The 11,590-nt window shown below is 45.5% G+C and overlaps 1 pseudogene; it reads left to right on the forward strand.

Annotated features, from left to right (window-relative positions):
* The first annotated feature begins 9,917 nt into the window (after window positions 1-9,917).
* On the forward strand, window positions 9,918-11,261 carry LOC149225831 (putative aspartic proteinase GIP2; annotated as a pseudogene).
* Window positions 11,262-11,590: the final 329 nt, after the last annotated feature.

Here is an 11,590-nt window from a genome sequence, read left to right on the forward strand (position 1 = left end):
AAACATTGATGAGTGGAATATGAACATTCTCTTTAATCTCATATTTTCATGGCTTAAAACAACTTCATCTTGAAGACAAACTTGACTCCATCTTGGAAATCAAAAGCAATATAAACTTGCTTTACCATCCTCAAACTGAGCTTGTAACAAAAGTACAATGTTCCAAAAATTCAATTACATAATTGGCTTTTCCTACAAAACCATAGTCTTTTTGTACAATATTAAACAAATATTCTATTCAAAACAAGTTTCATCTTGAATACTTGCATCGGTGAGTGTATGACAAATTTGGATGACAACTTATACATTCCAAAAGCTCTTATGCATGGACTTATAAACAAACCAATAACATAATGTCAATGAAACATAATTGTTGCACATAGTGACTATTATTGTTCACTTTACAAAAGTACCCATACAGGTAAATAATAACAAGTAATTACAAATTTACAAAGCAACTTTCCAAACAGTCTACCCAATCTTTGCCTCTCCTAGGCTTATGGGTTCTCTTTTTGCATCAAATTTTCCTTGAAGGTTGCTTTAGGATTGTTGTGATTCCTCTTTTCCAACTCTTGCTTCCCTTTCATTAGGTTGCATTATCTCTTTTCCTTCTTGTAACAAAGCTTTGGATGTAATTTCCAACATTGTTCATTTCCATGTCGATGCATCTTGTAATGGGTACGAAAGAACTTTCTCTTTCTTTTCGACAAGGAAGTCCTCTCATGCAAAGGAGATTCATCATGCTTGATGCCTAGAATCTGATCCATCATTTTAACCATTACCATGCATTGCCCACAAACATCCACACAATGGTCAAATGCATCATAGAAAGTACAAGGATACATATTCCACAAATAGTCAAAATTACCAACATTTAGAAAACACCCATGAGATTTATGCATGTCCCTTGGGATGTAGCTTTTACGATGTGGGGTGGATGATGACATGCAAGGTCCCTTCAATAATTCATCTTTCTTGAGAGACAAATGAACATTGTCACCACCATCTTGGTGTGACACATCCTCGGATGATTGTTGTGCCTCAAACCATTTAGAGCATTCTCCAAACTCCCTTTGACCATATCCCAACCCTTGATACTTTGGTCTCTCTTGTACCATGATTGGATTGGTGATACTGTTGGAGAGGTAAATCCCCTCTACGGATAGAGGCGATCCCTACTAGCCCAGCAAGGGTCTAGCAACAATCAAACAATGCTGCTATGCATGTTCCTAATTACAATTAAACAAGAGGTAAAAAGCACCTACTTGGATTCCAACGCTGTTGTTTGACGAAGAGATGTTGCCTTCGCTCCTTCGCTTTGGCTGGTCACAATCCTCCGCGATCTTCGCGAATAGATACCTGCACACACGAAGAGGAAACAAACACAAGCGTGAAATCTAGTAAAAGCAACCATACATCGGTCAGAAAAGATGTAATTCACATTTAACCATTGCAAGTACAAATGAGAATGGAACAATAATAGCAGTCATCTATTATTAATCAGAATAGAGAAGAGTACAACCAAATGTTCTGACGTCGGTAACCTTCTCGGGAGGGGCCAGTCAGCATGTATCTCAAGCATTCACCTTTGAGGATGATTCTCCCAAGACAAACAACTCTCTCTCACACACAAGCAACACAAAACAACCTTCCCTAAGCAATCAATCACTTCCACACCTAGCACACCAAATACCTATAGTAGCAGCAATCTGAGCACTATAAGCTCTATACAATCCAAGCTATGTCTAACTATCCAAAAAACTAGCTGCCCATGGTAATGGTGAGAGTTTATATAGGAGAAGGAGTCTCCTATAAGGGTGGAAGGATAAGCTTATCCTCAAGGGAAGTTGTTGGAAAGGGTCGAACAGTCATGCCATAGAAGGGAGTCGACATTCACAAAGCTAACAACCAAGCCTGGAGTTATCTGGAAGGCTGGTTGTTTGAACAAATTCGCCCAAACTGGATCAGCGCGGATAATGAGGAAACTGACACGATGTCGCCGCGTCTACATAACTGGGACAGTCATGTCAGCGCGGAAGCACATGGGAAAGGCGCGCTGGCGACCAGCGCGGAAAAGTGATGTCCTTCCGAGCTGTCAGCGCATTGAATACACTATGGAGCGCCAGTAATCGCGGACATTTTTCAAACAGACGCGCTGATGCATAAAACTTTAGAAAATTGGGTTTCTGGGCTAGTTCAGAAGGCATGAAGCTTAGTGATTGACACAGCAGGGTGACTGACAGGAAGGCAGTGACAAATTACTGTGTAACAGATGCCCCCTAAAGCATGAAGACCGAGAGAGTAGGAGGGGTGAAATGCTTTACAACACATGCCGAACTGGAACACCACCAGGAAGGACCGAAATATCTCTGATAATCAAGTACATGCAGTCTAGGCATGGGCGCAGCCATCCACAAAGACATGCGAAAAGGTCTATGGAATGGACGCAGCCACCCAGCTAAAGAGACCATAATAATGATAAGGTATGGTCGCAGCCATCCATGAAGACTCAGGTATGGGCGCAACCATCCATCAATGAGTCATGTAATGATCAGCCACAAAATCGCAACCTGGCCCACAACAGACAGGGATCCAGGGTCTTGCGCTCCGTCCCTGATCCGAACAAAGTACAAGTTCAAGCATGTGAATATATGGGTTGAAGTCGAACATGCATGAACATCGTCTGATTGCCAGTCAATGATGAAAACTGTTAACAGACGCGAGAGGTACCACCAATAATGACAATGGCCCTCAAGGTACGATAAGTACAATCCGCGGCATGTGAATCAATGAGCTGGTGTCGAACACCCACGGAATCATTCGATCGGAGGCCAATGATGTAAACCTCGCGTCGAACACGAAGAACCTACCATTGAGGCATGCAGGCTCTAAGGCACCTGAAGGGAGTCTCTAAGTCACCTTCCCGGATAATGAGCTGAAGTCGACAGGAAGTGACCTTGATCGAAGGTGGGCCATAATGTTTCCCACATCATCGACGCGAGACAGAGGAAAAATGATTTGTGTGAGATAGCAGATGAGGTTGTATTATTGCAGAGGTCAACTTCTCTTGAACATATCGGCGGCACTATAACGGATTTGGCAGTATTTGACATCAAATGAGCAGAGGTCATGGTGACAGGGCAATGAGCAGATGAGAGGTCAAAACAGGATAACCCAAACCCACGGAGGCTAATGTGAAAGGAGATGAGATATCCCCACCCAGACACGAATGCAGACTAGTGCCATGTTCAAGAGCGACATACTGCCGACACGACTATGATTACAGTTCCATTTTCCCCACCATTTCTGGCAGGTACCCCGATTATTTTTGGATGACAAGCTTGACGGGGGTAGCATATGCTTGAAGAATGTCATTTCGACAATGCCCGATGTCATCAAGTGTTTAACGAGCCTGACAAAGGAAAAACTCGGTGTCTTTTCTTGTTTAGAGAGCCTGAAAAGACAGCAGAAAAGAAGACTCCAGGGGGGTCCTTTTTCGTACAGTTGTGTCTCTCGAGCCCGAAAAAGTATAAAACAATGCTCGAAAGAACCGCCTAACCATTACGATCGAGGAGTACTTTTCGTAAGTAGTGACTTCGACCCGAAAAAGTAAAAAAGCGGTCAGAAGCACGTCGTTTTGGAGCCAATAACGAGTTCGAAACGACAAAAACCCGGCAATCTTTTTAGTTTAAACGGTCGAAAAAAGAGCTTTAAAGGCGACCGCCTCTCATTCCTTTTAACGAGTCAAGGGGAAACTCGGCAATCTTTTCATCTTTAAACGGTCGGAAAAGAGCTGAAAGCAGACCTCCATTTTTATTCTCTTTAACGAGTCAAAAAGGGAAAAATACTCGGCAATCTTTTCATATTTTATGAGTCAGAAAAGAGCTTAAAGGCGACTCGTCCTAGAGGAACGAGTGGTATAAAAGGTAGCAACTGGTTCCGGTAATGGTGGAACTGCTCAAAACATGTAATGGTCAAGAGGCAGGCTAATAAAACCACTCATCGCTGCGGTTCCTCAGGAAAGGATAAACAACCAAGTGAGAGCATATGATCGGCCAAAGAGATGGTAGCAATGGAATGAAACAACCAAGGCTCATCTAGCAGAATTCAACGGATAAAAATGGCAATCACGAGATGTAAATCGGGTATGGGTTCATTTTTACACAAGCTTGAACCGTGGAGAACTTTGCTTGGATTCGGTTTCATGTTTACACAAGCTTGAAACGAAAAACTATGCTTGTTATAAGTTCGCATGCCCCCAGCATAATAATGCAAATCGAGGTACATGCCCCCCAAGCTTCATTGCATTCGACAAAGTGGATGGAATGAAGCTTCACTTTCGAGATCTTGGAAAGACTCGACTGGGATTTTACGAGATCTTAATCAAAGACTCGATCTGAAAAGGGAGTTGTTTCATTTTTTTTAATGAGGTTGACACCGTAAAAGAACTATCCTCATAACCCTTGTTTCATGTTTTAACGAGCTTGACACAAGATCAAGAACTATGCTCGACCAAGCCTAGTTTCATTTTTTAAGGAGCTTGACACCGGAAAGGAACTATGCTCCGACCAAACCCAGTTTCATTTTTTAAGGAGCTTGACATAGGAAAAGAACTATGCTCCATCCAGACTTCATCATAATGAACGGGAAGTGGAGGTCCCCAAGAAAGTGGCTCCGGAGGAAAGGCCGACATCTTGGAAATCAGGACCTAATGCCCCCAGGACACTATGCACGATGGTGTCATCACTGGGTACGGGCACGGGGTAGGTGGCCACATAGTTGATTTGCGGCGAGGCAGATGCAACTTGTGGATGAAAGCCAGGAGGGAAGGACGAGTGCGCCGGAGGGGCTTGTGGACGAACGAACGATAATTGATCGAATGTCACGATTCTTCCGTCGTGTGGAAAGCAGACCACACGGAAAAGCGAAGAAACAAGGGCTCCCATGGCATACACATAATCACGACCAAGGAGAAGACTGAAGTCTAAAGAACCTTGGGTAACCGAGATATCTATATAGACGGTCTTGCCTCCCAAAGTAATAGGAAACTTCGGGAGGATCCCTAATGGCTGACTCGTTCCTCCATCAAATGCGGTGAGATGCGGTGCGACAGGTACAAGCGATGGGGAACCCAAAGCTCGCCAAGTAGTAACGGGCATGAGACTAACCGATGCTCCTTCGTCGAACACAGTGCCGGGCAGCGCCTTATTGCAAGCATAGGCGGTGACCCAGAAAGGCACGTGGGATGGAAGGGGAGGGGTAGTCAAACGACTCCAATCAAAGGAAATGACCGAGCTACTTGGTGGGGGAACCATATGGTTGCCCCCCTGCTCGGAAAGAACCGACTCTGAATCCTCGGGAGAGGTTGGGGTGGGAACACCATTATCAGGCTCCGAAGGATTTGCCGAGACGAGAAGAACATGAGAATTTTGCTCTTCCGAAATAGAGCGCTCGAGAGGGGGGGAACTCGAATCAACACTTTTTCCGACCAACGGCGGGTCTGGAACAGGCTGGGGACAGCCAGGTTCGGGAAGAGGAGCCTGGACAAGAGAGGAATCTGAAGCAATCTCTTTGTCAACAAGGGTGCGATCTACAATTGTAGAAAGACGTTGATAACCGGCGGGAAATGGATTCGGGGGAGCAGCAAGACTTTCCAACACAGCAGAGGCTTTATCCATGAGTGGACAAAGGTGAAGGGGATGTTTTCCTTCACAAAGTCGACAGGGGATTCGAAGCTTCCCTTTCTCCTTACCATTCCCAACTGATGAGGTAGCATCGCCATGATCATCAGTGGACGATGAAGGGCGGGCCGGATCGTGAGACCAAACTTCTAATACCCTGGGAATGCCAGGACAATCACGAAGCAGATGGTCCTCCCTGCATAATCGACAAGGAAACTTAACCTTCCGCGGAGGAGTAGAAGGTGACCCGACTTCGGGTGTACTGGAGTGGATAGCTGGACTTGAGAGGGGGACTGTGTGTGTAAGCTCTCCCTTATGAGACTTCTTCCTCTTGGTCTTCTTCTTCTTCTTCTTAGCCACCTGGTTACCCACATCGAGAGTTTCACCAGGCGAAGTACAAGAGGAAGACATAGAAGTAGGCGTCGAAGGGGAGAGATCCACCTTAGGATCAACATGACGTTGTTCAGGTGGAGGGACTGATGGACTAACAGCCGATACGGTAGGGACCAAAGAGGTTGAAAACAACCACACAGGCAACCCGACAGTTAACCCTGGTAGGGACAACGTCGCCATATACGGAGCACCAACATTCCCAAGAGGAGGGAATTGTCCTGGATTCCCATCAGAGGGGGAACCTGGGTTAGTGAATCCCGGAAAAGTTGCCATAGCAAACGAAAACGAAACCTACTCAAGCTAACGCACACAAGATCTAACCAGGTGATGTTATCGTGGCCGAATAAACTTTTAAGACACAGGAACCAAACTTGACCTTTTCATGTTTCAAGAGTCGAGAAAAGGACGAAAAGATGACTCCAGTCTCCTTCGAATGTTTAATGAGCACGAAGTGACAAGACGCTCACAGGCACCTTTTCATTTAGGGAGTCCGAAAAGGATCAAAAGTGACTGCTCTGGAGATTCTAGGTAAAAGGTGTGCCAGACTTTTCGCAAAACCACAGAATACTTTTTAGGGTACGGGTGGTCAATCTTCGTGAATGCTGTGTTCACTGCATTGCGAATCGTAAGGCGGCAGACTCGGCTTCCTATGGATAAAGGATAAAAGCCTAGTGGGGTCTCCCTATATACACGACGGTACGTGGGAGCACAGTCCGTGTTAGACCACTATCGAGTCACAGAAGGAGGAATCACCCAACCGTAATGTGAAACAACAGTGACTATGTTTAAAGACGCCGGAACACGTCTCTAACCTAGACCTCTAGATATTTGCGTTTAGTTCCAATGCGCTTTTAGATTCATTCGGTTCATTTTATAGTTGATCTTGAGATTAAGTTTCGATTTCAGGTCCTATCATATGTTCTCTCACAATTACCTAGATGCAAACTACATGTCAACGAGAATCATTTTGTTCGATGAATTCTAGCTATGGAAGGGTAAAGAGATTTCAATCAAACAAAACGAACACAATCAATCAAACAGCCTAATGCAGCTAAAAGCGAGGAAGGGAAACTTTTTCTTTTGAAAATGCAAATCAATGAAACATTCTTTTCCTTTTCAACCTTTTTTAAAAGCAAAGCTACTAGTTTGATTTTCTTTCAGTGACATAAAGCATCCAAAATAATTTGGAGGAACTAGAACACCAAGTAAACTACTTAATGAGAGCACACAAAGTTCCCGAAACACTCAACCAAAGTTTCCAAATCAAAAGAAACAAAGTAATGCACGAGCTATGTGATCTAAGCTCTGCAAAACAAGCAAAGATTGCAAGCAAGGAGGAAGCGAAAAGAGACCACTCGGAAACACAATCCAAAACACTCCAACAATCACTGGACAAATGCGAAAACAAGTCTAGAACCAGCTGGTCAAGCAAGCAAACAGAAATCCTACGGTAGGCTTGACACACACACGGCCTCTAGATGTCCTAGGGCTTAGAGTGCGAAATCAATAGAGAAAAGCAAACACCCGACGGACGAGAGTTACGACCAGTCAATTAGGGACTCAACACAATCCAGCAATTGCAAAAGTAAGGATGGCAACACGAACCAAGCAGCGAAAGCAAAAGAAGGGAAGGTATTTGCAAACTCAAGAACTGAGCAAAAACGAAACCCTATGAAGCCAGGCTCCGCAATCAAGCAGTTGGGAGTCCAGACAGTGAAAAGCAAGTCACAAAGCAGGTGGAGAGAAGAAGGGATAGTCAAAGCAAAAGGTTCAGGGGGCTAATTTGGTCAAAAATGAATTTTACAGGATCAGCGTGGGTAGCCTTCAGCAACTCGGCGCTGACAGGAGGAGCCCTTTAGCAACTTTGCGACGTCAGCGCGGAAGAACGGGAATAAAGCGCGCTGTCTCAGAAAAACGAGGTCAGCGCGGAAATAAAACAAACAGACGCGATGACGGGAAATACAAAGAAGCGGGGGCGCGATGTCAGCGCGGAAGGACACGAATAAAGCGCGCTGTCTCTGAAAACGAGGTCAGCGCGACTGTTAGACGTACAGGCGCGATGGAAAGAAAACCAAAGAACAGGGTCGCGATGTCAGCGCGACTGTTTGGAATTAAAACGCGCTGAAGATAAAAAACAAGCAAGGCCAAAGCAAAACTTCCCAAACCAAAAGCAAAAAGCCTTCTAACAATCAAGACACTTCCCAGATGTACCCAGAAAGTTTATAAGCAGAGAAACAATCCCGAAATCTCGGAAAAAAGACCAATCAAAGTCAAACACAAAAGTGGACTCAAGAGACAAAAAGGTTGATCCCCAGTGGAGTCGCCAAATTGTTGGAGAGGTAAATCCCCTCTACGGATAGAGGCGATCCCTACTAGCCCAGCAAGGGTCTAGCAACAATCAAACAATGCTGCTATGCATGTTCCTAATTACAATTAAACAAGAGGTAAAAAGCACCTACTTGGATTCCAACGCTGTTGTTTGACGAAGAGATGTTGCCTTCGCTCCTTCACTTTGGCTGGTCACAATCCTCCGCGATCTCCACGAATAGATACCTGCACACACGAAGAGGAAACAAACACAAGCGTGAAATCTAGTAAAAGCAACCATACATCGGTCAGAAAAGATGTAATTCACATTTAACCATTGCAAGTACAAATGAGAATGGAACAATAATAGCAGTCATCTATTATTAATCAGAATAGAGAAGAGTACAACCAAATGTTCTGACGTCGGTAACCTTCTCGGGAGGGGCCAGTCAGCATGTATCTCAAGCATTCACCTTTGAGGATGATTCTCCCAAGACAAACAACTCTCTCTCACACACAAGCAACACAAAACAACCTTCCCTAAGCAATCAATCACTTCCACACCTAGCACACCAAATACCTATAGTAGCAGCAATCTGAGCACTATAAGCTCTATACAATCCAAGCTATGTCTAACTATCCAAAAAACTAGCTGCCCATGGTAATGGTGAGAGTTTATATAGGAGAAGGAGTCTCCTATAAGGGTGGAAGGATGAGCTTATCCTCAAGGGAAGTTGTTGGAAAGGGTCGAACAGTCATGCCATAGAAGGGAGTCGACATTCACAAAGCTAACAACCAAGCCTAGAGTTATCTGGAAGGCTGGTTGTTTGAACAAATTCGCCCAAACTGGATCAGCGCGGATAATGAGGAAACTGACGCGATGTCGCCGCGTCTACATAACTGGGACAGTCATGTCAGCGCGGAAGCACATGGGAAAGGCGCAAAGTGATGTCCTTCCGAGCTGTCAGCGTATTGAATACACTATGGAGCGCCAGTAATCGCAGACATTTTTCAAACAGACGCGTTGATGCATAAAACTTTAGAAAAATGGGTTTCTGGGCTAGTTCAGAAGGCATGAAGCTTAGTGATTGACACAGCAGGGTGACTGACAGGAAGGCAGTGACAAATTACTGTGTAACAGATACCTTGGCCATTGATGTTGACTCCTCCTTCTTCATAACCCATTTTATAAAGCAACTTCATACCAGCGTCATGGCAGCGTTGGAAAAACGGCGGAAAAAACGGCTTTTGGAGCACGTGCAAAAATGCACTTTGATATAATTTTAGATAAAGTCTCCCACATTAACCAGCAATTTGAGAGGTCACTGCGCGCAACGCATCTGTGCGCACACTTTTCTATCTCTCAGAAACCAAACAGCTACGGCGTTTCAAGTCAATGTTGACGGCTTTAACTCGACGACTTCCAGGCAGCAAGGGATCGAATTCTCCTCCGCGATTCTGCCTATTTATTGTGCAACCTCCCTCCATCACAATTTCAGTAGCCCTACTACTTACCACTGACACTTCATCCACGCAATGCCTTCGCTTAGTCTCCCTCCCGTCCTCATTGCCGCCGTCATCGTATGCTTCTGTCAATTGCCCACAAATGCCTCCCGGAAGCGCCCGACGGCCCTCGTTACGCCGATCACCTACGATCCCCAGACAATGAACTACACCATGGAGATGGGGCAGAGAACCCCTCTGCGAATCCTGCAGCTAATGCTAGACATAGAGCAAGACTTCATGTGGGTAAGATGCGCTAACGATCAATACAGGTCCTCCACTTACCAACCGCTCAACTGCAGTGCACCATTATGCACGTCGTATGAGTATTCGGCATGCCTTACCTGCTTTGGCTTCGGCGCCTTCGGCTGCAACAACCATAGCTGCTCTGTGCTAGAACCGGGCCTCAACCTCGGGCAGGACGTGGCGGCACTTCTTAGCAGCGACGGTTGGAAATCAGGCCACCCCGCGAGGTTCCCCTTAGTGCCCTTCGCCTGCCAGTATGAATTTGATCGCACTCTCTTGCCTCAGGAGGCCTTTGGCGTCGCCGGAATGAGCTCCTCCACGCTGGCTCTACCAACTCAGCTCTCCGCTGCGGGAGGTTTTAGTCACAAGTTTGCCATGTGTCTGCCACAAGAGAATTCAGAGGGGTATCTCTTCTTTGGTGACGGCCCGAACGTCTTCTCTCCACTGAAAGGCGGAGCCCCTACAGACCTCTCGCGCAACCTCATCCGTACTCCCTTGATCAGGAACCCCATCTACAGCCCTGACTCTACCCACGCCTCCACCCACGGCTTTTATATCGGTGTTCACGGAATCAAAGTCAATGGCGTCGACGTGCCGATCGATGCGGAGAAGCTGCGAATCAACACCAGGGGACGCGGCGGCACGAAGCTGAGCACCGTGGTGCGCTACACACAACTGGCCACCCCCATCTACAACTCTCTCGTGGCCCTCTACACCAAGATGGTGAACCACATGAAGATCAAACGCGTTTCATTGGTGGTGCCCTATGCCCCCTTGATTCAAGGTGCGTGTTTCGACGCAACCGGTACTGGGGAGCCCCCTTCTAGAGGGAGCACAGCTCCTGGACCCAACGTACCGATGATCAACCTCGTTTTGGAGGGCAACGCTACTTGGAGGATCCTTGGAGCTAACTCCATGGAACGGCTCTACACATAGAATGCGTTGTGTCTAGCTTTTGTTGACGCGGGCGAGGATCCTGTGGCATCAATTGTGATAGGGACTTATCAGATGCAAGAGAATTTTATCCAATTTGATCTGGACAACTCAACACTTGGTTTCTCTTCCAATCTGCTCCCATTACCTCAGCAAACAAGTTGTGCCAATTTCAATATGACTACTTCTCTGGCATGAATCCTTTCAAGATAATAAGTAATTTGACAGAACATATTGCAATATTCCAGCAGAACATGAACAAATTCCGAACAAAATAAATAAGAAAGATTTGCTTTTGTAATTCCAAATTAATGCAGTACCATGCTTTTCTGTACTAACATTCAAGTTAATGCAAAAGCATCTTTCTTCACTCCTTGAGTGTCCTCCTTCATTCCTGTACTTAGATATATCTTCCGTCATATGAATAATTCAGTATTTCCTCGTATGCTAAGTAATCCGTTTCATGATTTGGATACAAGCTTGGTTTGTTGTTAAGTTTTGGGGTATTTCTCTATAGGTTTGTGTAA

Source organism: Pinus tabuliformis, chromosome J (assembly GCF_031772625.1).
Source record: "Pinus tabuliformis cultivar Carrire ecotype Pingquan chromosome J, CPIR1, whole genome shotgun sequence".
In the NCBI taxonomy this organism is placed as follows: Eukaryota; Viridiplantae; Streptophyta; class Pinopsida; order Pinales; family Pinaceae; genus Pinus; species Pinus tabuliformis.